Raw genomic sequence first — 23,433 nt, 5'->3', positions numbered from 1 at the left:
CCCCACCACCCCCCAAACCACCCCCAACCCCTCCACACACACCCCAAACTCCCCCCTCCCACCCCATCCCCCCAACCCCCCCCCACACACCCCAGCCCCCCCACACGCTCCAGCCCCCCCAAACTCCAACACCCCCCACACAGCCTCCCCCCCAACCCCCACACAGCCCCTCCCTTACCCCAGCCCCCCCAAACCCCACACAGCCCCCCCAAACCCCACACAGCCCCCCAAACCCCACACAGCCCCCCAAACCCCACACCCCCCCCAAACCCCACACAGCCCCCCAAACCCCACACAGCCCCCCAAACCCCACATAGCCGCCCGAAACCCCACACAGCCCCCCAAACCCCACACACCCCCCAACCCCCACACAGCCCCCCAAACCCCACACACCCCCCAACCCCCACACAGCCCCCCAAACCCCACACACCCCCCAACCCCCACACAGCCCCCCAAAATCCCACACAGCTCCCCAAATCCCACACAGCCCCCCAAATCCCACACAACCCCCCAAATCCCACACAGCCCCCTAAACCCTACACAGCCCCCCAAACCACCCACACACACCCCAAACCCCACCCAGCCTCCCCCAACCCCCAAACAGCCCCTCCCTTACCCCAGCCCCCCCAATTCCCCACCCCCCCCGACCCCATACAGGCCCCCCCCAGCCCCCCAACCCCCAAACTGCCCCTCCCTTACCCCAGCCCCCCCCAAATCCCCACACAGCCCCCCCAGACCCCACACAACCAACTCACCAAACCCCACACAGCCCCCCAAACACCACACAGCTCCCCCCAGCCTCCCCCCCCGAACCCCACACAGCCCCCCCAAACTGAACTCTGGATTGCAAACCCGTTGCCGCCAGGAGCAGACGGTACAGCGCCCAGGACAGGAACTTCATCAGGTCCGAAATCCAGCGACTGCTTCGGGAAGGTATCATCCAGGCCAGCAACAGCCCCTGGAGAGCCCAAGTGGTAGTGATGAAAAATGGGGAGAAAACACAGGATGGTCGTGGACAACAGCCAGACCATCAACAGGTACACGCAGCTCGACGCGTACCCCCTCCCATGCGTATCTGATATGGTCAATGAGATTGCACAGTACCGGGTCTTCTCAAATGTGGACCCGAGATCCGCCAACCACCAGCTCCCCATCCGTAGGCAGGCAGGCCCGTGGCATTCTTTTCACGAACACTTCATACCTCCGAAATTTGGCACTCCTCTGCCGAAAAGGAGGCCCAAGTCATTGTTGAAGCTGTGCAGCATTGGAGGCATTACCTGGCTGGCAGGAAATTCACTCTCCTCACTGACCAACGGTCAGTTGCCTTCATGTTTAACACACAGCGGGGCAAGATCAAAAACGATAAAATCTTGAGGTGGAGGATCGAGCTCTCCATCTACAACTACAAGATTTTGTATCGCCCCGGTAAGCTCAACAAGCCCCCCCCGATGCCCTGTCCCGAGGTACATATGCCAGCGCACAGGGGGACCGACTCCGGACTCTGCACGACAATCTTTGTCACCCGTGAGTCACACGGTTGTACCACTTCATCAAGGCCCGAAATCTGCCCTACTCCGTCGAGGAAGTCAGGGCAATCACCAGAGACTGCCAGGTCTGTGCGGAGTGTAAGCCGCACTTCTACCAGCCAGACCGTACGTGCCTGGTGAAGGCCTCCCGCCCCTTTGAACGCCTCAGCGTGGATTTCAAAGGGCCCCTCCACTCCACCGACCGAAACACGTATTTCCTCAGTGTGGTCGATGAGTACTCCAGATTCCCCTTCGCCATCCCATGCCCTGATATGACGTCTGCCACCGTCATCAAAGCCCTCAACACCATCTTCGCTCTGTTCGGCTTCCCCGCCTACGTCCACAGTGACAGGGGATCCTCATTCATGAGCGATGAGCTGCGTCAGTTCCTGCTCAACCCCATGAACGTCTCTTTGCCATCCCCAGGAAGTCCACATCCGGGGTTTCGCTCCCAACTTGGCTGGCAGCTCCAGGACCCGTACTCCTCCGTAAGCACGTATGACTCCACAAGGCAGACCCGTTGGTTGAAAGGGTATAGCTACTCCACGCCAAGGGTTGAAAGGGTATAGCTATTCCCACAGTACGCCTACATAGCGTACCCCAATGGCCACCAAGATATTGTCTCCCTCAGGGACCTGGAACCAGCAGGTTTCCCACACACACACCCCTCCGGCACAGCGCCACCCTCCCCTTCCCCGGCGCTCCCAGCTGCAACTCCCCCACCAGGACAATCCGTCCTCCCCCTGCCCATGGCCGAGGATGACAAGGATTTCCGCACGCTCCCGGAGTCACCGAGGACCAGACTGACACCGGAGTCGCCGCCACCACTGCGGCACTCCCAGCGGCAGATCAAGGCTCCGGACCGACTGAACCTGTAACATGATCGGGACTCTTGAAACATCATCCTTCTGTATAACTCTCCTCCACCCCGCTGGACTCAATTTTTTCTCTCTGTATTTTAAATCATTTACTTGTATGTAGTTCTCCCCGTGTGTGCGTGGGTTTCCTCCGGGTGCTCCGGTTTCTCCCACAGTCCAAAGATGTGCAGGTTAGGTGGATTGGCCATGCTAAATTGCCCTTAGTGTCCGAAATTCCCCTTAGTGTTAGGTGGGGTTACTGGGTTATGGGGATAGGGTGGAGGTGTTGACCGTGGGTAGGGTGCTCTTTCCAAGAGCCAGTGCAGACTCGATGGGCCGAATGGCCTCCTTCTGCACTGTAAATTCTACCTTGTAACCCTCAAGCGACCCAACTGAACCTTGTTTTCTCATCCTTACATACGCTTCCTTTTTCCTCTTGACAAGACATTCAACCTCTTTGTGAACCATGGTTCCCTCACACGGCCATTTCCTCCCTGCCTGACAGGGAGGGACATACCTATCGAGGACACGCAGTATTTGTTCCTTGAACAAGCTCCACTTTTCATTTGTGCCTTTCCCTGACAGTTTCTGTTCCCATCTCATTCTCCCTAATTCTTGCCTAATCGCATCATAATTACCCCTCCCCCAATTATAAACCTTGCCCTGCCGTATGGCCCTATCCCTCTCCATTGCAATAGTGAAAGACACCGAATTGTGGTCACTATCTCCATGCTCTCCCACAAACAAATCTGACACTTGGCCCGGTTCATTACCCAGTACCAAATCCAATGTGGCCCCCCCTCTTGTCGGCCTATCCACATATTGTGTCAGGAAACCCTCCTGCACACACTGTACAAAAACTGCCCCATCCGAACTGTTCGACCTATAGAGGTTCCAATCAATATTTGGAAAGTTAAAGTCACCCATGACAACTACCCTGAGACCTCCACACCTATCCATAATCTGTTTTGCAGTTTCTTCTTCCACATCTCTATTACTATTTGGGGGCCTATAGAAAACTCCTAACAATGTGACCGCTCCTTTCCTATTTCTAACTTCGGCCCATATTACCTCAGTAGGCAGATCCCCTTCAAACTGCCTTTCTGCAGCCGTTAAAATATCCTTGATTAACAATGCTACTCCTCCACCTCTTTTACCACCTTCCCTACTCTTACTGAAACATCTATACTTCGGAACTTCCAACAACCATTCCTGTCCCTGTTCTAACCATGTCTCCGTAATGGCCACAACATCGTAGTCCCAAGTACCAATCCACGCTCCAAGTTCACCAATCTTATTCCGGATGCTCCTTGCATTGAAGTAGACACACTTCAACCCACCTTTGGGTCTGCCAGTACACTCCTGCGACCTTGATACCCTCCTCAGTACCTCACTACTCTCAACACTGGCTTCTGGACTACAGCTCGTTTTCCCATCCCCCTGACAATTTAGTTTAAACCCCCCCCGAAGAGCCGTAGCAAATTTCCCTCCCAGGATATTGGTGCCCCTGTGGTTCAGGTGCAAACCGTCCTGTCTGTACAGTCCCACCTTCCCCAGAATATGCTCCAATTATCCATGTACCTGAAACCCTCCTTCCTACACCATCCCTGCAGCCACATGTTTATCTGCACTCTCTCCCTGTTCCTCAACTCGCTAGCAAGTGGCACCGGCAACAAACCAGAGATGACAACATGGTTTGTCCTGGCTCTCAGCTTCCACCCTAGCTCCCTAAATTCCTGTTTTAAATCCCCGTCCCTTCTCTTACCTATGTCGTTGGTACCGATGTGTACCAACGCTTGTGACTGTTCCCCCTCCCCCTTAAGGATTCTGAAAACACGATCCGAGACGTCACGGACCCTGGCACCCGGGAGGCAACATACCATCCGTGAGTCTCTTTCGTTGCCACAGAACCGTCTATCTGTCCCTCTAACTATCGAGTCCCCAATAACTATTGCTCTCCTGCTCTCTCTCCTTCCTTTCAGAGCCACAGGGACGGACTCAGTGCTGGAGATCCGGTCACTGTGGCTTACCCCTGGTAGATCGTCCCCCTCAACAGTATCCATAGGGGTATACTTGTTACTGTGGGGAACGACCAAAGTGGATCCCTGTACTGACTGCTTCCTCCCAGCCCCTCTCACCATCACCCATCTATCTACATACTTCGGAGTAACAATACACAACACATTGTCTCCAAAATTGCAGACGATACAAAGTTGGGTGGGAGGGTGAGCTGTGAGGAGGATGCAGAGACACTTCAGCGGGAGTTGGACAGGCTGAGTGAGTGGGCACACGCATGGCAGATACAGTATAATGTGGATAAATGTGAGGTTATCCACTTCGGTCTCAAAAATAGGCAGGCAGATTATTATTTGAATGGGTGTAAATTGGGAGAGGCGGATACTCAGCGAAACCTTGGTGTCCTCGTGCATCAGTCGCTGAAAGTAAGCGTGCAGGTACAGCCGGCAGGAAAGAAGGCAAATGGTATGTTGGCCTTCAGAGCGAGAGGATTTGAGTACAGGAATAGGGATGTTTTACTGCAATTATACAGGGCATTGGTGAGGCCACACCTGGAGTATTGTGTGCAGTTTTGGTGTCCTTATCTGAGGAAGGATGATCTTGCTCTGGAGAGAGAGCAGCGAAGGTTTACCAGGCTGATTCCTGGGATGGCAGGACTGTCATATGAGGAGAGATTAAATTGGTTAGAATTATATTCATTGGAGTTTAGAAGAGTGAGAGGGGATGTCACAGAAACTTACACAATTCTAACAGGATTAGACCGGGTAGATTCAGAAAGAATGTTCCCAATGGTGGGGGAGTCCAGAACTAGGGGTCATAGTTTGAGGATAAGGGGTAAACCTTTCAGGACTGAGGTGAGGAGAAATTTCTTCACCCAGAGAGCGGTGAATCTGTGGGATTCACTGCCACAGAAAGTAGTTGAGGACTAAACGTTGTGTAACTTCAAGAAGGAATTAGATATAGATCTTGGGGCTAAAAGGATCAAAGGATATGGGGGGAAGGTGGGATCAGGGTATTGAACTTGATGACCAGCCATGATTATAGTGAATGTCAGAGCAGGCTTGAGGGGCCGAATGGCCTCCTCCTGCTTCTATCTTCTATGTATGTTTCAATGTAATCACCAGGGGCAGTGTCTTGTTCCCTGATGCGGTCAGAATGCTGGTCTAGAATAGGTTTGTCTAACGAGCTGTAATAAAGTTGCTGGTTGTGAAGTGTGTGCAGTTCAGCAATGAAGGAAATGTGAGAGGTGAAGTGGGATGGGCTGTGTGTTCCGGGAGGAGGGAGAATATCATTCCAGCAGCTCAGAGTGTCGGCAGGAGTTACTGTCTAAACTGCGAGGTGCTGACGATGGATGTTAAATGGCAGCTTTAACCTGGGCGCTGGACATTTACCCAGAAGGTAAATTGCCTTTTATTTCTCCTCCTCGATTTGAATCCAGTAAATTGGTGATTAACAGTTTCGCTGAGTTTGTGCACAATCTTCCCACGATCTGAGCGCTTTATTTGCCAGGAAAAAAACCATTCTTATAGTTCATCATCTGATATTCCGACGAAATATGTGCACCTGGAAGCGATTGCTGTCCATTTGTGGGGAGACATCAGCAAGATTTGCCTCCAGTCGCTTCCCCAAGTTTGTGACCTTCGGTCTGTGCAATGTGCTGCTGAAGTGGAGCCTGGGAGCTGCCCTGGGACTGGTCTTGGCTGTGCATCTGGGCAGGCAGTGTCCACAGTCAGTGCATTCCTGGCTGTGAATCTGGGCAGGCAGTGTCCACAGTCAGTGCATTCCTGGCTGTGAATCTGGGCAGGCAGTGTCCACAGTCAGTGCATTCCTGGCTGTGAATCTGGGCAGGCAGTGTCCACAGTCAGTGCATTCCTGGCTGTGAATCTGGGCAGGCAGTGTCCACAGTCAGTGCATTCCTGGCTGTGAATCTGGGCAGGCAGTGTCCACAGTCAGTGCATTCCTGGCTGTGAATCTGGGCAGGCAGTGTCCACAGTCAGTGCATTCCTGGCTGTGAATCTGGGCAGGCAGTGTCCACAGTCAGTGCATTCCTGGCTGTGAATCTGGGCAGGCAGTGTCCACAGTCAGTGCATTCCTGGCTGTGAATCTGGGCAGGCAGTGTCCACAGTCAGTGCATTCCTGGCTGTGAATCTGGGCAGGCAGTGTCCACAGTCAGTGCATTCCTGGCTGTGAATCTGGGCAGGCAGTGTCCACAGTCAGTGCATTCCTGGCTGTGAATCTGGGCAGGCAGTGTCCACAGTCAGTGCATTCCTGGCTGTGAATCTGGGCAGGCAGTGTCCACAGTCAGTGCATTCCTGGCTGTGAATCTGGGCAGGCAGTGTCCACAGTCAGTGCATTCCTGGCTGTGAATCTGGGCAGGCAGTGTCCACAGTCAGTGCATTCCTGGCTGTGAATCTGGGCAGGCAGTGTCCACAGTCAGTGCATTCCTGGCTGTGAATCTGGGCAGGCAGTGTCCACAGTCAGTGCATTCCTGGCTGTGAATCTGGGCAGGCAGTGTCCACAGTCAGTGCATTCCTGGCTGTGAATCTGGGCAGGCAGTGTCCACAGTCAGTGCATTCCTGGCTGTGAATCTGGGCAGGCAGTGTCCACAGTCAGTGCATTCCTGGCTGTGAATCTGGGCAGGCAGTGTCCACAGTCAGTGCATTCCTGGCTGTGAATCTGGGCAGGCAGTGTCCACAGTCAGTGCATTCCTGGCTGTGAATCTGGGCAGGCAGTGTCCACAGTCAGTGCATTCCTGGCTGTGAATCTGGGCAGGCAGTGTCCACAGTCAGTGCATTCCTGGCTGTGAATCTGGGCAGGCAGTGTCCACAGTCAGTGCATTCAAACAGCTTTCCCTCTAACACATCCTTGTGGGAAGCTGGAGATGCAGGTTTGTGACAGATTGTTGCTGCTGTTCCTGGAGAGTAAATGAAGAATGTTGGCTGTTTACAGACGGGGTGTTAGGGAGAAGGCCACTCGGCCCTGCCAACCTGTTCCGCTATTCAATCAGGTCATCACTGATGTGAGTGTAACCACCCACCGACCCCCAGACCCCCTCACCCTCTTGTTCATCAATGAGGTTCACCTCTGCCTTAAAAATATTCAGATTCTGCTTCCACTGCCTTTTGAGGAAGAGTTCAGAGACTCCCCCCCCCCCCCCCCCCCCCCCCCTGACAAAAATACCCTCCTCAACTCTGTCTGAAATGGATGACCCTTAATTTTAAACAGTAACTCTTGGAGCTCAGTCACTTTGGGGCTAAAAATGCTACTTAGAAATATTGATTTGTTCATTCAACATTTCACAAAGTTATGTCAACTTCTGGCCTCAGGACCCAGCACAGATCCCTGTGGTACGCCATTGAACACTGGCTTCTAGTCACTAAAGCAGCCGTCTGTCACCACCTTCTGTCTCCTACAATTAATCCAATTTTCAATCCAGTTTGTCAAATGACCCTGTATCCCAGGGCATTTGCCTTCTTTATAAGTCTCCCATATGCGACTTGTCAAAGGCTTTGTTGAAATCCATGTAAACTACATCGACTGCACCACCCTCATCCACACAGGTGGTCACCTCCTCAAAAGATTCTGTCAAATTTGTCAGGCCTGACCTCCCTGTGGCAAAGCCATGCTGGCTATTCCTGATCAAACCGTGCCTCTCCAAGTGTAGATAGATTCTCTCCTTCAGAATCTCCTCCAGTAGTTTCCCCATCCACTGACGTGAGACTCGCTGGTCTGTAGTTCCCTGGCTTATCCCTACAGCCCTTTTTAAATAGTGGGACCACATTAGCTGTTCTCCTGCCCTCTGGCACCTCCCCCGTGGCCAGAGAGGGATTAAAAATTTGGGTCAAAGCCCCAGCAAGCTCCTCCCTCAACTCCCAGAGCAGCCTGGGATACAATTCATCCGGACCTCGAGATTTCTCCACTTTTAAGCCAACACCTCCAATACCTTCTCACTCCCTATGTCTATTTGCTCAAGAACCTTGTATCTCTGTCCCTGAGTTCCATACCTACATCCTCATTCTCTTGGGTGAAGACAGATGTGAAATATTCATTCAACACCTTACCGATGTTCTCTGGCTCCACCCACAGATTCCCCCTTGGTCCCTAATGGCCTCCTAATCCTTTCCTGTGTTGCCTTCTTTACCTACTGTAAATATGGCTGTCAGTGAGGTTTCCCTCCTTCCTTTGGATATCAATATTCTAAAGCTCAGAGTCACCAAATGATACCACCACAAGGTTCAACCGGCTATCGATCAAAGAGCCAAACACCAGTTAGTTAGTTCAAGATCAAGGGTACTTTATTTACACACACAATTAGTCATGCAACATAAACACTACTAGTTAAACTACACCTATCGACTAAGACAACCTGTACTTAACTTCAGGCACCCGGTTTAGGTCAGAGGAACAGCGGCCATTGTTCGATTCTGGATCTATCGTGTCTGTAGGAGTAACTGCTGCTCAGCTAGGCTCATCCGCCTGGTCGCGAGCGTTGAACTTGCTTCTGGTCGGTCTGCAATTGGAGATGGTCGGTGTCGGAGCGCCAGATCCAAGAGAGGCCAAACACATGGCCGACTCTCTTCTTATTCCTGGGGGTTTTCGCGCTCTTTTGGGCGGTCCTTCAGTTTGGACCCCACTAATTGGGTGATCCCTGATCACTATATTCGATTCGAACCAATGAGCGGGTGTCTGGATGGCTGGGTGTGTCCCAAGCAGTCACTGACCCTGTTGTTTACGCTTCCCTAGTACAGGGAGTGGCGCCGGAATGTCTGGGACTGTACCGGTCGCTCAAGCACCAGTCCTTTGTCTGGGGCAGATGGACCATCAAATGCTAATCGGTTGGGGTTTCGATACCGTCTGGATTCCTCAGTCGCAAATATACATTTCAGGCTCTGAGCCTGTCTGAATCTCGCATTGTCCATTTTACCCACTATGCTTTGCGACCTTCCCTGTTCCTGGTTGTAAATGGCCATCCCAGATGGCTACACCTGGTTATCCTCGTCCCATTGATATACTTATAGAAAAGAACGGACTTTCCCTTCTTTTACAAGCCAGAGGGTTCTGATATCCCCTCTTTGCTCTGCTAATTGGTTAAGCTCCACCCTTCACTAATGCCTCCGCTGATTTGGCCCACCCTGTACTTGCTAAATGCCTCTAATTTCCTTCTCATTGCACCCTGAATATCTCTGGTCATCCATGGTTCTCTGGTCTTGTTACTCCTTCCTATCACCCTCGAGGGAATATGTTGTGCCTGCACCCTCCCCATTTCCTTTTTGAACGACCCCACTGGTCCTTTGTAGAGTTCCCCACAAGTAGCTGTTCCCAGTCTACCTTGGCCAAATCCTGCCTTATTTTACTAATATCTGCTCCTCTCCAACCCAAAATGATTTTTGCAACTTATCTATTTTATTGACAATAACAAATTTAAATTCTACAATGTTGTGGTCGCTATCACTAAAATGCTCCCCACCATCACCCCAACCGCCTGTCTGGCTCCATTCACCAGAATTAGGTCCAGAACTGCACCGTTCCTTGTTGGGCCCTCTATATATTGATTTAAAATGTTTTCCTCTATACATTTTAAGAAATCCACTCGGCTAAATCGCTGGCTTACCAAGCAGGCCAGCAGCACGGTTCGATTCCTGTACCAGCCTCCCCGAACAGGCGCCGGAATGTGGCGACTAAGGGCTTTTCACAGTAACTTTGTTGAAGTATACTCGTGACAATAAGCGATTTTCATTTCATTTTTCATATAAGCCCTTAACACTATGACTGTCCCAATTAATGTTGGAAAAGTTGATATCACCTAATATAATTACCCTATTATTATTTTCACACACCTCCGTGAATTGTGCACATATTTGCTCCTCAATTTCCTGCTGACTATCTGGGAGTCTATAATAAACACCTGGCAATGTGGCTGTCCCATTTGTTGTTCCTGAGCTCTATCCACAAAGCTTCATTTAACACCACCCCCAAGATATCATTCTCTTGCACTGGCTGGTGGTCACCCATTCCCTTCCTTCCTCAAGTCCCTTTAGCTGTAGTGTGACCACCTCTGTAAACATGCTATCCGTGATATTTTCAGACATGCGGATGCCCCACAGTGTCCCCGGCCGCCATTCCAGCTCTGAATCCCGAGCTTCCAGGAGCTGCAGCTGGACACACTTCCTGCACACATGCTGGTCCCAGGCACTGGGAATGTGCTCAGCTTCCCACATGGAGCAGGATGAGCATACCACAGCTCCGTGCTCCCTTGCCATGGCTAACTGCTTTAAGTTAAAATCTCTAGGACACTTCAAACAAAAAAATAAATAAGTCCCGATACTGTTCCTGCACTGTAGTTGGAGAGTAATGAAAGTTGTGTTTCATGAACACAAGCATTTTAGATGCCTTAGAAGTCACTTTGACTTTGAACACTCCATATTAATTTATTCTTGATTAATTTCATGGGAGGAAATCATGCACTATGTAATTGGACACTGCTGGATGTCACATATTGCTGATTCACATGATGTTGCATTTCTCTATTTTGAATTTAATTCCCAATATATTGCCACATTTGATGGGATCATTTCGATCTTCCTGGAGGCTAACCTTGTTGCTGCTTCAGTATGGCTCTAGCCAATGATCTACAAAGAGTCTGATTTAGATTCATAAAGAATGGAACAAATATGAGCCTGGGAAGGTATCTTTGAGCTCGCTGCTTAAGGCTGATTTCTAGCTTGAGGCTTTCTCATCCATTGTGACTCTTTGTTGCTGTTTGTAAATAAATTATTTTATCCATTGTGTTTAATATTTCCTCGAACGGCAAAATTATTTTGTTTATCTAGTGTATTAATGTGTGGGACATGATCAAAAACCTTAATTAAAAAATTTAATTAGCTAGATCACTGATGATGTAATTGGCAAAGATCCAGGTCAGATGTGTTGCAATTCTGTTAGTCTGGCATTCCAAAGGCTTTCTGTTTGTCAATAAGAATAGTCTGTCATTCAAGATGGCACAACATTGAGGGTCGAAGGGCCTGTTCTGTGCTGTACTGTTCCATTTATGTTCTAAGATCCCTCACGAGCTAACTATTGTTATGAAAGGTACATTTGCATCGCTGGTGAGCAAGAGGCCAGGAACTACGATTCCTGATGGGCCTCCATGTTTTGTCAATGCCCAGACTGGGAGTAGGCTGCACAAGCCCAGTTCTGCAGTGTACATCCAGGACAGGCCTAGGACCTGCTCATAAAGAAATAAAAATAGGTGTGAAAACCTGGGCCATGTGACCAGATGCAGAATACCATTGCAGGCAATGAGACATTGCAGGCAGGGACAGTGAGATGCCAAAGGGAAAGGGGAGGAACAGAGAAACAGGCTCCAAAGAAGAAAAGGGCCGCAGGGAACAGGCTTAGTGAAGTGGGCTCGGAGGAATTCCTGAAGATCCAAGAAGGCAGTTGAAGCTGCGGGCCACTGGGACAAGGGAACCGCTGTGGAGCAGGAGTGTTCTGTTCAGGGCAGCTGAAAGGCTGAAGTTGTGGTTTGGCAGCTGAGGGTATACCTGGGAAACCAGGAGAACGGAACCTGAGGAAATGTGATTGAAATCCTGCAAAGTGGGCTGTTGTTGATGTCATCTGAGTTGGATTGACTTTTGGATGATTTTGCAGGTTTAATCTTTGAAGGTGAAGATTGGAAACCCTAGTGAGACAAAGAACAATACAGCCCAGGAACAGGCCCTTCGGCCCTCCAAGCCTGTACTGGTCATGATACTAACCACGGACAAAACCTCCAGCACTTCCTTGTGCCGTATCCCTCTGTACCCATCCTATCCATGTATTTGTCAAGATGCCTTTTGAACGCTGTTAATGTATCTGCTTCCACAACCTCCCCCGGCAACGCATTCCAGGCACTCACCACCCTCTGTGTAAAAACCTGCCTCGCACATCTCTAAACCTTGCCCCACGGAACTTAACCTATGCCCCCTGGTGACTGACCCCTCCACCCTGGGAAAGAGTGCCTGCCCATCCAATCTATCCATGCCCCTCATTGTAGACCTCGATGAGTTTCACTGAGATCAGCTGACTCTCAGGACTGTACCATCCTGGCTGCCCAGCATCATATCTGGGGCATTCCCCAGTGATGCGGTTTGGAAATCCCTCTTGGAAGTTTCCACATAAGGGTTTATCCGGCAATCATCAAGAAGGAATAACCTCCCCTGGACAAGTGCGCTGGGCTGTGAACCATCTGACAAAGTGATTTAAATTGCTCACATTGGATGGCTCTGCCAGTTTTACCCTGATAGATACTCGGAAAGACTTAGAATGAAAAAAAACACTTCTAACATCAAAGTAAATATTTAAAGAAATAAGGATACTCCTTCCCCCATAACCTAAGCACTCCATCTCACCCCGATCCAACCTCTTCCCTGCCCCCCTCCAGGGCAGCACAGTAGCACTGTGGTTGGCACCCTTGCTTCACAGCTCCAGGGCCTCCGCTTCGATTCCCCGCTGGGTCACTGTCTGTGTGGAGTCTGCACATTTTCCCCGTGTCCGTGTGGGTTTCCTCCGGGTTCTCCGGTTTCCTGCCGCAGTCCAGAGATGTGCAGGTTAGGTGGATTGACCATGCTAAATTGCCCTTAGTGTCCAAAAAAGGTTAAGTAGGGTTATTGGGTTACGGGGATAGGGTGGAGGTGTGAGCTTGGGTAGGGTGCTCTTTCCAAGGGCTGGTGCAGACTCGATGGGCCGAATGGCCTCCTTCTGCACTGTAAATTCTATGATTCAATCCCCCCCCCCACCCCCAGATGGAAGAGGTGGGGATAAGGGACAGAGGGCAGTTTTTAGTATTGAAGAGAAACCGATAATTATATCTGCATCCAGGATGATCTTGCATTCGGAGCAGTGTAGAGGGAGGAGATTTTGACCTGATAGTGCTTTCTGAGGTGGAGCTAGTTCTAGTGAAGAATAAATAAATCAACTACCCATTATAAATGTTCAAGTCTCCATTACTTTGAGTTAAGAGCTATCCCAGAGGAACAACCAAGGTGAGGGAAGGTAATGGTTTTGTTGGAGTCAACGGTATCAAAGGTGGATTATGAAAATGAAATGAAAATCGCTTATTGTCACGAGTAGACTTCAATGAAGTTACTGTGAAAAGCCCCTAGTCGCCACATTCCGGCGCCTGTCCGGGGAGGCTGGTACGGGAATCGAACCGTGCTGCTAGCCTGGTCTGCTTTAAAAGCCAGCAATTAGCCCTGTGAGCTAAACCAGCCCCTGGGATGCGATTGAGCAGATTGGTACCTGCTCAAATGATATGGCGGATCACAGGACAAAGGCTAAACCAATCAGGAATTGGAAAGTGCTGCTGTAAGTGATTTGAGGGGGTGAGGGTTTTCCCCGAGGAATCGCAACAGGAAGTAGACTTGGGAGGGAGAGGGGGATTTGGGTGGATAGTGACTATAAGGAAGTAATCAGAGAAGCCTTTATGATAGGATTAGAAATTTCCCATAACATTACTTCTGATGATTCACTATTCTATGCTGATGGAAGAATTATAGGATCCAATGGGTAATTTATTGTACAGTTCATACCTCAGATGTGATTCAAGGAGGCAAAAAATGCCTGTCATTTCTTGCACACTTCTCTCATTCTTTCCTTCTCCCTTTATGCATTTTGTTGTTGCAACTCTGCTATCAGGAGGTATGTGGAAAATACCTACCTTGCATCTTGAGCCTATCAGCTTTTGCTGCTTCCAAATGTAATCCAAAGTGTTTCCATTGCCTGCTCAACTTTGCTGATGTCCTTTCTTTCAACTGCTGTAATCTTTTCGGAATATTGCCACTTTTCCTTTCCCTATTTCCCGATGTTTTTGAAGAAGGGAAGCGCCTCTCCTTTGAGTTATATTTCTGTATTGCACCTAGCCTGCACCTATCCACGTCCTGCACCTATCCACGTCCCGCACCTACCCACGTCCTGCACCTACCCACGTCCTGCACCTATCCACGTCCTGCACCTACCCACGTCCTGCACCTACCCACGTCCTGCACCTACCCACGTCCTGCACCTACCCACGTCCTGCACCTATCCACGTCCTGCACCTATCCACGTCCTGCACCTATCCACGTCCTGCACCTATCCACGTCCTGCACCTATCCACGTCCTGCACCTACCCACGTCCTGCACCTATCCACGTCCTGCACCTACCCACGTCCTTCACCTACCCACGTCCTGCACCTATCCACGTCCTGCACCTACCCACGTCCTGCACCTACCCACGTCCTGCACCTATCCACGTCCTGCACCTATCCACGTCCTGCACCTAGCCTGCACCTACCCACGTCCTGCACCTACCCACGTCCTGCACCTATCCACGTCCAGTCGGCCAGTTTAAGACCCGTTTGCTCATGTGGACAAATCGATTCTGGCTGTGTATTGTAGGAGGGAATAATCAGGCCATCAGAAGTTCCCTATCTGGAGCAGTCACTACCATTCATAACAAGAATGCCTTTGAGAAGAGAAGCCCTTGTCTACTTTAGTAGCAACCGAATACAGGTTGGGGTCAAGTGAAATGAATTAGGTAAGGAGAATGAGTAATGTTTTACCAATAAAGGGAACAATGCTTGTGAATAAAAAGAGGCTCCAATCAATAGTAATGAATGGAAAATAGATGGTCACACAGAGGGGAGGGAAAGAGGCAATAGATGACAATAGAGTCCTGGAGTTTGACAGCATAGAAATAGGCCCTTCAGCCCATCATGTCTGCACCTAACTATTTTAATCCCATTTCCTAGCACTTGGTCATAGCCCGGTATGCTTTGGCATTTCAAGTGTTTATCTAAATGCTTCTTAAATATTGTAAGGGTTTCTGCCTCCAACACCCTTTCGGCAGCGAGTTCCGGATTCCCACCACCCTCTGGATGAAAAAGGCTTTACTCACATCCCCTCTAAACCTCCTGCCCCTTCCCTTAAATCGATGCCCCTGGTCATTGACCTCCCTACTAAGGGGAAGGTTCCTTCCATCTTCCCCATCTACGTCCCTTAATTTTGTCCACCTCAATCAGTTCTCTGCTCTAAAGAAAACAACCCGTGCCTAACCAGCTTCTCTTCATAGCTGAAACGCTCCAGCCCAGGCAACATCCTGGTGAATCTCCTCAGCACCCTCTCTAGTGCAATCACATCCTTCCTATAGTGTGGTGATCAGAACTGCATACAGTATTCTAGCTGTAGCTTAACAGACATTTATACAGCTTCACCATAACCTCTAGGCACTTATATTCAATGTCTCAGCTAATAAAGACTAGCATCCCATTTCCCCCTTATCTACCTGTCCTGCTGCCTTCGGAGATCTATGGACATGAACCCAAGGTCCTTCTGGTCCCTCTGTTCTTCCTGGCATCCTACCGTTCATTGTGCATTCCCTCACCTTGTTAGTCCTCCCAAAATCCATCACCTGACACTTTCAGGGTTAAATTCCATTTGCCACTGTCCGCCCACCTGACCAGCCGGTTGCTATGTCCGCCCACCTGACCAGCCTGTTGCTATGTCTGCCCACCTGACCAGCCTGTTGCTATGTCCGCCCACCTGACCAGCCTGTTGCTATGTCCTGTCATCTAAGGCCTTTCTCCTCGCTAGTTAACACATCACCAATTTTAATGTCATGATCACACCTCCTACATTCACGTCCAGATCATTAATGTACACGACAAACAGCAAGGTACCCTGCACTGATCCCTGTGGAACATCACTGAACACAGGCCTCCAATCACAAAGCAGCCATTGACCATCACCCTCTGCATCCAGCCACTAAGCCAATTTTGGATCCAATTTGCCAAATTGCACTGACAGAAGGCTATCACTTCAGCATTAATCTGACAGATAGGGATCTGCAGCTTGTTTACTCAAAGGATCTCTCTCTCTTCAAGCAGTCTTTTAAACAAACTCTTTATCCTGGCATTGGCAAGTAATTCTGTGTTAACTGACTTTATTAATTTTTTAAAAATATTTTTATTCTCTTCCTTTTTCACATTTTCTCCCAAATTTACACCCCACAATAAACAATAATCAGTAACGAATGCATTAACAATCCCATCCTCCCACCAAACCACCAAACATTAACCCGCATATTAACAAAAATAAATAACAAAAAGGAATCAGTAATCACCCATAGTCACCATTAACACATACAGTCCCCCTTCCCCCATCTTTCCCAACCCTCCTTCCCCAGTGCAAGATGAATAGCACCCATGAATTGTAGAACCCCTCCATCCTTCTCCTCAGTTCAAATTTGACCTTCTCAAGAGCCAAGAATTCCAACAGGTCCCCCGCCACGCCAGGGCACAGGCTGGAGAGGCTGCTCTCCACCCCAGCAGGATCCGCCTTCGGGCGATCAACGAGGCAAAGGCTACGATATCTGCCTCCGCACCCGTTTCCAACCCCGGCTGGACCAACACCCCAAATATGGCCTCCCGAGGGCCCGGGTTCAATTTCACGTGCACCATTTTAGAGATTATCCTAAAAAACACTGACTTTATTTATAAGTGTTTTTTGACCTGTGATAGGTTTTGCTTGATTGGAGATAGAGAAGGCATCAGTTATGGTCACTATCACTGAAATGCTCCCTTCCCTCTTTGATACTTCTACACTTTCCTGGCTTCATTCCCTAACATCAGGTCCAATATCGCCCCCCTGTCTTGTAGGGTTTTCTACGTACTACCTCAAGGAGCTCTCCTGGATGCATTTTAAGAATTCCGAATAGCGGAGAAGATAGGAAAGGAAAGAAACGAGCAACGAAAAGGTGGCAGAGAAGGAACTGAATGAATAACAGTGGGTAATAATGAAGGGAAGCAGAAAAGGAGCGAGGAAGAGAAGAGGGCAGGTACAGAATCCGAGAGTGGTGTTTTGGGTGGAGGAAGACAATGTGTCAATACAATCTCGGAGATGGGGGAGTGGGTAAGAGGAACAATTGGCAGTTTAAACTGAGTGGGCTTTTAGGGAAATAGGCACCAGTTTGAGCTGGGAAGGAGAGGAGAGATGATAACAGCTTCAGAGGAGAAGGGGGCTGCCTGTTTGGAATGGGATTGTAAAATAACGACTGGCTTGAACTGAACTAGAGGTGATGAACAATGGCATGTTGAATGAGGGAATAAAGTGCCAGTTGTAACCAATATAAACAAGGAAGGTTGGAAGAAGAGTGAAGGATCAATGTAAAAACATAAAGGGACTGATTTACTTACTCTGTGATCAACTGTTTTATCGTTCATTGACCGTTTACATTAATCAAGATGCTTCCTTTCATGGACATTCTCAACTAATTAATTTTATCCTTGTGCAACTTAACAAGTGCAGTATCTATAATTTAATTTTAATTTTATTATTTGGATACTATTAGGATGGTAAAGGTGAAAAATTCAAATCAACAGCAGCCATGAATTGAGGTGACTGATTAAGGAGAGCCTTTGTTCTGTGTGTAGTTCTGATGGATGAAACTGCAGACTGAGTCACCCATGGCAGCGCTATAAACAAGCAAAACTACATTCAAGGGTGAGAGGAATAATTGGACCACAGTGCCATCATTGCAGCCACCCGGGAACGTGTGCAGACTGTCAAATGGAGCAGGGAGATCTCAAAAATTCTCAGGTCACCTGCCTTAACTTCCATCTGCAGACGTGAATTGTGAATTGAAATGTTGCATTGTTAGGGCAGTGGGGGAGCGGGGGGGGGGGGGGGGGGGGGGGGGGTGGAGGGGGGCTGTTGGTGGTTGGGGTCAGGACGTAGTTGGGGTTGAACAAACTAAAGGTGCTATCTGTAAGAGGTGTACACTTCCAGCCAAGATGATTAGGTAACAGGCAAGAGCAATAATAGTAACCACTGGTTGCCCTTCTTAAATTGGAGGCCTAATGTGAAACAAAAACTACCCGTGGGCCTGGTTGGTGCACTGACAACCTGCTGTCTTAAAATCAAAATTCCAGGGCCTTGTCAAATTCCCTCCTCTTCTTTCCAACACTCTCTTCTTTCCATGCACCTCACTCGTCTTTCCGTTATATTTTTCTCTTCCCCATTCTCTTGCACCGTTCCCACCACCCTCCCACTCCACCACCACCCCTTCCCATCACTGCCTCTCACTCCACACTGTGCTTCAATTATTCCTCTCATTCTTTAATCTTGTTCAGCCTGTTTATAGCAGTTGGACTGGTGGTTTTGGTTCCACACTCAGCACAAACTAGTGAATATACCCGTGACCTTTCTCGTCTATTGGGCTCAGACACTCAGCACACGATTTAATGGTAAAGTTTCTAAGTGTGGGAGCAAACGGGAACTGCCCCGAGCTTCCCGACCCTCGGCTGGTCGAGGCCGTCACCGCTGTGTAAAGTTTTGGATTTTAAAAAAAATTTAGAGTCCCCAATTCATTTTTTCCAATTAAGGGGCAATTTAGCATGGCCAATCCTCCTACCCTGCACATCTTTGGGTTGTTGGGGTGAAACCCACGCAGACACGGGGAGAATGTGCAGACTCCACATGGACAGTGACCCGGGGCCGGAATTGAACCTGGGACCTCGGCGCCCTGAGGCAGCAGTGCTAACCCACTGAGCCACCGTGCTGCCCCACTGCTCTAAAAAGTTAATCGGACCACTTAGCAAGGCCCATGGGCTTCACGCCACAAACAATGTCCCACTGGCTGAGTCACTGAAACCGCACTCGCCAGTCCACTCTTAACAAGGGAAAACAGCCCTCAAACTGATCCTGCACAGCCAATCCGGCACAGCCAATCCGGCACAGCCAATCCGGCACAGCCAATCCGGCACAGCCAATCCGGCACAACCAATCCGGCACAGCCAATCCGGCACAGCCAATCCGGCACAACCAATCCGGCACAGCCAATCCGGCATAGCCAATCCGGCACAGCCAATCCGGCACAGCCAATCCGGCACAGCCAATCCGGCACAGCCAATCCGGCACGTAGCCAATCCAGCACAGCCAATCCGGCACAGCCAATCCGGCACAGCCAATCCGGCACAGCCAATCCGGCACAGCCAATCCGGCACGTAGCCAATCCGGCACAGCCAATCCGGCACAGCCAATCCGGCACAGCCAATCCGGCACGTAGCCAATCCGGCACAGCCAATCCGGCACGTAGCCAATCCGGCACAGCCAATCCGGCACAGCCAATCCGGCACGTAGCCAATCCGGCACGTAGCCAATCCGGCACAGCCAATCCGGCACAGCCAATCCTGCACAGCCAATCCGGCACGTAGCCAATCCTGCACAGCCAATCCGGCACAGCCAATCCGGCACGTAGCCAATCCGGCACGTAGCCAATCCGGCACAGCCAATCCGGCACAGCCAATCCTGCACAGCCAATCCGGCACAGCCAATCCGGCACAGCCAATCCTGCATAGCCAATCCGGCATAGCCAATCCGGCACGTAGCCAATCCGGCACAGCCAATCCGGCACAGCCAATCCGGCACGTAGCCAATCCTGCACAGCCAATCCGGCACAGCCAATCCGGCACAGCCAATCCGGCACGTAGCCAATCCGGCACGTAGCCAATCCGGCACAGCCAATCCGGCACGTAGCCAATCCTGCACAGCCAATCCGGCACGTAGCCAATCCGGCACAGCCAATCCGGCACGTAGCCAATCCTGCACAGCCAATCCGGCACGTAGCCAATCCTGCACAGCCAATCCGGCACGTAGCCAATCCGGCACAGCCAATCCGGCATAGCCAATCCGGCATGTAGCCAATCCGGCACAGCCAATCCGGCACGTAGCCAATCCGGCACAGCCAATCCGGCACAGCCAATCCGGCACAGCCAATCCTGCATAGCCAATCCGGCATAGCCAATCCGGCACGTAGCCAATCCGGCACGTAGCCAATCCGGCACGTAGCCAATCCGGCACAGCCAATCCGGCACGTAGCCAATCCTGCACAGCCAATCCGGCACGTAGCCAATCCGGCACGTAGCCAATCCGGCACAGCCAATCCGGCATAGCCAATCCGGCACGTAGCCAATCCGGCACAGCCAATCCGGCACAGCCAATCCGGCACGTAGCCAATCCGGCACAGCCAATCCGGCACGTAGCCATGTCACCGACGAGACCATTCCCATGATTTGAGGAAGCCAACCTCGGCAGACTGTTGGACACGGTAGAGGTCAGATGAGATGCCTTGTTCCCCCGAGGGTCTCGGAGGGTCAGCCACAGGGCAGCCAGTGCCGCCTGGGAGGAGGTGGCAGCGACTATCAGCTCGGGGAGCATCACCAGGAGGATTGGAGCCCAGTGCCAGAAGATGGTCAACCACCTCCATCGGGCCGCAGGGGTGGGTTGGCACTGGCCACTTGGCACTGGCCCCTATGAGGAATGGGCACTGGAGGTGGTGGTGGCTGGGGCTGCCCCCAGAATGGGAGCATGGGTATGCACTACCCCCCCCCCCCCCCCAGGCTCTGCACCCCTGTCCCAACACCGATGGCGAGGAACCACCCCGGGCTCAATCCGGGACTGAAGATGGCTCCTCACCTCCTCAGGCCCCCTCAGCAGATACTCCACCAGCTTCACATTTTTAAAGAGGTGTCCGAATGGGCACCCACGTGAGCACTTGCTGGGGGGGGGAGGGAGGGGGGAGGGAGGGGGGAGGGGGGGGAGGGAGGGAAGGGGGGGGAGGGAGAGGGTAGGGGGGAGGGAGGGGAGGGGGGTGGGGGAGGGAGGGGGTGGGGAGGTGGGGGGAGGGAGGGGGTGGGGGGAGGGAGGGGGTGGGGAGGTGGGGGGAGGGAGGGGGTGAGGGGGTGGGGGGGAGGGAGGGGGTGGGGAGGGAGGGGGTGGGGAGGGAGGGGGTGGGAGGTGGGGGGGAGGGAGGGGGTGGGGGGGTGGGGGAGGGAGGGGGTGGGGGGGGTGGGGGGAGGGAGGGGGTGGGGGGGTGGGGGGAGGGAGGGGGTGGGGGGGTTGGGGGGAGGGAGGGGGTGGGGGGGTGGGGGGAGGTAGGGGGTGGGGGGAGGTAGGGGGTGGGGGGGTGGGGGGAGGTAGGGGGTGGGGGGGGGTGGGGGAGGGAGGGGGTGGGGGGGAGCGAGGGGGGGTGGGGGGGGACGGTGGAGGCTAGGTCACATGAGGCCGTTAGATGGGGAGTCGTTCCCGGTAATTATAGGGAGGTTTAAGTGGCGATTGGTGGTTTCTCGCCACAGCGGGATCCCGATTTCGCCAACGGGAACGGGCAAGTTAGATCGCAAACCAATTGGAGCCTGACACGGTTCTCCATTTTGTCCTCTCCCCCGATTTAATGGCCTCGTCGTGCTCTCGCTTCAGCGCAATGCAGCCATTATAATCACACCCTCCGTCTACAAACTCAATAAGCCTTCAAAGAAGCTGTACGCCTTTGTTTTATGTTTAGTGTGGTGGTGCAGTGTCTAACTAGTATTTTGTTAAATATTAACATACAATTTAAATGATTAATTTATTAAATCCTGTACATTTCCACCAGCTCCTTCGCTTGACATCGTAATGCTGCATCTATAATAAACATTCTTTAATAATTTACATTCAGTCTACGTGCACGCCTCTTTCCTCACTCGCACAATGATGAGGATGCAGAAGTCACAACCACAGGGTGTGGGTGAAGTGAATGGTATTGATGTGTTTAAGGGAAGCAAAACAACATGTGAGAGAGAAGGAAACAGATAATTATGATGGTGGATTTAGATGTGGAAATATTTGAGGAGTATAAACAACAGTGTGGATTGGATGGGCCGAATGGCCTGTTTCTGTGCTGTGTCTCCTATTTAGTTCTATCCAGTATCGATTGTCTGTCCCATGAGGTTATTAGTACAAATTTAAACCCTGCCATTTTATTAACCCTGGATTTACAGCTGGTTTAGCTCACTGAGCTAAATCGCTGGTTTACCAAGCAGGCCAGCAGCACGGTTCGATTCCCGTACCAGCCTCCCCGGACAGGTGCCGGAATGTGGCGACTCGGGGCTTTTCACAGTAACTTCATTGAAGCCTACTCGTGACAATAAGCCATTTTCATTTTTCATTTTTTTCAACTTTCTTTTTCACTTGGTTATACTTTTCAATTTGTTCTGCAGATCCAGAGAACCTTAGAATTCCTGCAGAAGGAGGCCAGGCGGATATTTGGCCCATTGAGTCTGTGCTGACCCTCAGAAAGAACACACCGTCTCGGCCCACTCCCTGCCCTCTCCCCATAACCGCATCAAACCATTGGATAATAACGGGATAGGGGGCCATCTGGGGGGCTTCCAGGCTGGGAACTGTCTTCTGGGGTAGGGGGGGCTTCTAGTTAGGGTCTCTCTCTGGGGGGGGGGGGGGCTTCCAGTTAGGGGTCTCTCTCGTGGGGGGGGGGCTTCCAGTTAGGGGTCTCTCTCTGGGGGGTGGGGGGGGGGCTTCTAGTTAGGGGTCTCTCTGGGGGGGGGGGCTTCCAGTTAGGGGTCTCTCTGGGGGGGGGGCTTCCAGTTAGGGGTCTCTCTGGGGGGGGGGGGCTTCCAGTTAGGGGTCTCTCTGGGGGGGGGGGGCTTCCAGTTAGGGGTCTCTCTCCAGGGAGGTTTCTGGGGGGGGGATCTCTTTAATTAGGGGGTCTCTGGGGAGGTCTCTTTCTTTAGTGGGTATCTGGGGGGGGGGGGGTTCTCTTTAATTCGGGGGTCTCTGGCAAAGGATCTCTTTAATTGGGGGGCCAGGGGGGGGGCAGTCGGAGTCACCCCCAAGCTGGCGGGAGAGTGGGGGGAGGGAGGGGGGTCCCAGAAAATCCCGGGGGGCCATGCTGAATTGTGTTGCGGGGAGTGGGGTCCTTGCTATCGGCCAACTACTCAAAATGGCAGCCCAATAGCAGGATTCCCGAGGGAAGCCTTCGCAATTCTCAGCGTGCAAACAATTGGATGGCTAAGGATTGGGAATCGCTTCCTGACTTCTGCTCCTAGCTTGTGCGCCAATCAGGCACAATCCAGCTCCGGTGGGAGAACATTGGGGGGGTTTCTCCGTCCCACCATACCAGGTTTCTGGTTCAGCGCTCTGGCGGGATGCTCCGTTTTGCCGGCTGGTCTGTGGGGAAACCCCAC

General features: G+C 51.4%; 1 protein-coding gene across 1 annotated transcript in view; it reads left to right on the top strand.

The window, feature by feature from the left end:
* The first annotated feature begins 5,645 nt into the window (after window positions 1-5,645).
* The window catches only part of LOC119978784 (transmembrane channel-like protein 5), a 252,670-nt gene continuing 234,882 nt past the window's right edge, over window positions 5,646-23,433 (top strand). The window contains exon 1 of the mRNA XM_038820662.1: window positions 5,646-5,797. The gene's annotated coding sequence lies outside the window, so the exon portion shown is untranslated. The remainder of the gene's footprint in view (window positions 5,798-23,433) is intronic.

Source organism: Scyliorhinus canicula, chromosome 15 (assembly GCF_902713615.1).
Source record: "Scyliorhinus canicula chromosome 15, sScyCan1.1, whole genome shotgun sequence".
Lineage (NCBI taxonomy): Eukaryota > Metazoa > Chordata > Chondrichthyes > Carcharhiniformes > Scyliorhinidae > Scyliorhinus > Scyliorhinus canicula.
Note: the sequence above shows the minus strand (reverse complement) of the source record. Positions and strands in the feature narration are given on the sequence as shown.